This window comes from Schistocerca piceifrons, chromosome 4, assembly GCF_021461385.2.
Source record: "Schistocerca piceifrons isolate TAMUIC-IGC-003096 chromosome 4, iqSchPice1.1, whole genome shotgun sequence".
Classification (NCBI taxonomy): Eukaryota; Metazoa; Arthropoda; class Insecta; order Orthoptera; family Acrididae; genus Schistocerca; species Schistocerca piceifrons.
In genome coordinates this window covers 39,844,117-39,847,989 of record NC_060141.1, presented here as the reverse complement: position 1 = coordinate 39,847,989, position 3,873 = coordinate 39,844,117, and the positions used below count along the sequence as shown (strand labels likewise).

General features: G+C 41.0%; 1 non-coding gene across 1 annotated transcript; it reads right to left on the bottom strand.

Moving 5' to 3' along the window:
* Positions 1 to 3,185: 3,185 nt before the first annotated feature.
* On the bottom strand, positions 3,186 to 3,260 carry Trnal-caa. The gene has a single exon. It is a non-coding gene; the product is annotated as a tRNA-Leu (tRNA).
* Positions 3,261 to 3,873: the final 613 nt, after the last annotated feature.

The window sequence follows — 3,873 nt, the reverse complement described above, 5'->3', positions numbered from 1 at the left end:
AATGACAAACACAGTAGGCCTACAGAACGATAAATGAGCAGTCGATCGCTTTTGCATATAGAGGTACTTGTCTGTGGTTCTTACGTGTGAATCCGTGTGTTTATATTCTTTTGATATCAACGTGGTAAGCTGCAATTCTATCCAATGTCACAAGTGGTTATTCACGAATGTGTTGTAGCTTGCCACTCGATTCATGGTTTTTGTCCATACTTGCGCTAATTTTAGAATCATTTTTAGAAACATGTATGCCTTCTGGTACTATACAAACCCTTGGAGGCGAGAAAATAACTCAAATATTTCGTAAATTACGTAGGAAATGGGTGCAAAACAAACATGCTTACGACGCGTTTGACGTTTACCTTACTCGCCGCTTGGAGCGCTAGTGCCGCTCCATCTATCGAACGATAACAACTTGTACAGCAGTGAGTATCGCAACTGTTATGTTTGACTGCGACTCCTGCAACAGTGTGACGACTTGGGTTCACTGTGATTGAGTATCCTACATTCAGTCCCCACTTGGCCCCTTATGATTTTCGTGTTTCCTAAACTTAAAAAACATGTTGAAGGACTTCAGTTTGACAGTGATGCAAGCAGAGGTGAGATTATTGTGGCTTCATCGAAATAATTGAACATCCTACAGTGATGGTATCAACAATGTGGTGTCTTGTGGGATACGTGTTTGTTGCCAGGATGACTGTTGAGAAATAAATATGTAGCCATGAAAAATAAAGATGTCGGATGTTAATAGCTCATCTGAAGAAATCCATTAAAATTTCTCAATTGTCTGTGGTAATATGAGATCATCTCTCTCTTATTTAACAAGTTATTATTATTATTATGCTAGAAAAGTCCATACGTATTATATCTGCCCAGGCTGCTCGAAAGTGATTATTGTATTTATGTGTGGTGGTACTTTTCAGTTCTCTTCTCAAAAAATTTAGGTGGAAAACAGTCTCATGAAAATATTAGAAATCACAAGGATTGGACACACATTACGTCATTTAATCTTTAGTTTGAACAATTCTGTAGTGTAATATCCATGGCAGAAATGGTAGGAGAGGAAAGATAGCACCAGATGTGCAAGTGTTTAGCCTCTCAACATACTAACATCTGCTTTTGTAGCATAAAAGTTAATTGCCATATCATTACTTTTTTGTTATTTAAAACAGGAAAATGCTATCAAGTTACTAAAATCTCCTTCAGAAAACCCTTTATGATTATATGAAATATATTGTGGACATTTAAAAAATTAGTATATACAGATAGGGTAAATGACAGGTGGCTATAATTAAACTGATGATGTTCCGGGTGCTGCAGTGTGGTCTGTATGTGTATATCCCAGGATGTTGAAAAACTGTAGGTGCATTCATGAATTGGTGCCCTAATGGTGTATGCTGGAAAAAAAATTAAAACTGTAAGGAGTCACAACATGAAATAATTCCTGTTTTGACATCAATATGTTGTTTGTCACTTTGTGATGTGTGTTGATTTCTTTTGTGAACTAACTGATAAGGTAAAGGGTTAAGAAAGTTGAAGTTTTCCATACAAAACGCCATGCCTATTGGCAAAAGAGACCATGTACTCCTAGTAAAATTGTTTTATTTGATCAGCAGCGATAGTAGTGCTGCATTATGGGAACATTGCTGCCTGAAAAAGTTGTGAAGAGACTCCATGTCAACAAACTGGCTAAAGAATATGATAAAGAAATATGAAGAATTAAGTGATGCAGCTCGGAGGAGGAGGTAGCCCATTCCCATGACAATTGCTGACGAAGTGTCTCTAGCCACAGTTGACCACACAGCACATGCCTCAAACAGCCAGTGCTCGAGCTGTGTCATGGGAATTCTCTCTCCCATGGTTAACAATTCATAAGATTTTGTGGCTCAGTTTACAGTGCTATCCCTACAGGATTCAGAATGTGCACAAAATGAAGCCCCAATGTAGGCTACAATACCACAGTGTTGCCTTTCATCTTTTGGCATGCATGGAAATGGATGACATAACTGGGGAGTATCCTTTGGATGGGTGACACATGTTAAACTCTGTGTGGTGCCGTGAATGCACAGAACTGCCTCATATGGGGTTCTGCCCCACCACATGAGCAGGAATACCCACTGCTCTCAGCTTATGTGAATGTGTGGTGTGGTGTCACAGTCTCCTTCATTCTCGGTCTGTTTTTCAAGGGAATGACCCTTCACAGGCCTGTCAGGTGTATATCTGCCATGTTATAAGGACCTCCTTGTGCAACACAGGGATCCAGCTTTGCAAGAATTCAACTGTATCTAGACTACTATTTTAAGGGGGTAACACGACATGCCACTTGCCAGATAAAAGATTTACTTTAAGAAGCCTTTGGTAATGACTGCATCATTTCTAGGCAATTCCACAGGTGTGATTTTCCAGATATCCTGACCTAAACTCACGACTTCAGTCTGTGGGGATATCTGAAAGATCATGTCTATCTGGGATGGTTCTGGATTTTATTCTGATCCGAAGGATGGCATACAACAACATATGTCTCTGATCACACCAGATATGCTGCAAATAAACCACAACATGTTACGGATGCAGCATGTAGCTGAGTTGGGAGAGCATATTGAACACATGCAACTCGTGACCATATTCTAATAAACGTGCTAGAACCACTGTTACCAAGTGTTTTATTGCTCCTCCCCTTTCCCTATACCATCACATTCTGCTTACAGCACCATATTTTCACCTGGTGGCAGAAACTGGAACTAATATTTTTTTCAGCATACTCCACAATTGAACTGGTTAATGAACATACCTACGATGTTTCAGCATCCTGGGATGCATGCAACCCACACAGCAGCACTCACAACACCATCAGTTTAATTGTAATCACCCAGTATGTAGCTGGAATCTATTTATTAGCAACTGTTCGTCAATTTGCAACAAAACAAACTCTGCTGCTGTGGACAACTATTTATCAATTTGCAACAAACTCTGCTTCTGTGCTCAGAAGCAACAGTTCGAAGTATTTGTGGTACTGAAAGTTTGTCAGTCTTACAGGCATGGACAGATAACTAAATGTTCAAGGTGAATGCTCACAATATGCAGGAAATATGGGCACCCCCATGTTTTGGCACTGACACTTGTTTGTGCCATTCAATCTGCATAGTTGTCAGGTGTAATGTTGAAACTTCCTAGCAGATTAAAACTGTGTGCCGGACCGAGACTCGAACTCGGGACCTTTGCCTTTTGCAGGCAAGTGCTCTACCAACTGAGCCATCCGAGCACGACTAACGCCCCGTCCTCACAGCTTTACTTCTGCCAGTACCTCGTCTCCTACCTGTCAAACTTTACAGCTCTCCTGCGAACCTTGCAGGACTAGCACTCTTGAAAGAAAGGATATTGCGGAGACATGGCTTAGCCACAGCCTGGAGGATGTTTCCAGAATGTGATTTTCACTCTGCAGCGGAGTGTGCGCTGATATGAAACATCTTGGCAGATTGAAACTGTGTGCCGGACCGAGACTCGAACTCTGGACCTTTGCCTTTCACGGCAGGTGTGATGTTGTTGTGTTTGCTTGCAGCATGCTGTGTGTTCCTTGAGTACATTGCAGCTTGCTAATGAACTTTAGTGTGTGATAGTCCAAGCAGTAGGTCATGAGTCAACAATGGCATTTACCAATACAGAAAAAGCCAACATGCTGTGGTGTATGAAAAGTGTTGGCAGAATGCAGTTTGTTCTTGTGCGGTGTATGATGCAAGATATCCTAATGGACAACAACCATCTCGGCAGTTATTTATCAACCTCTTCAATCAATTAGACAATGTAACAAGTGATGACAGAAAATGGGGAAACTGATGTTCTTGCTGCTGTTGCAGCTGATCTGCACATTGCCTTACG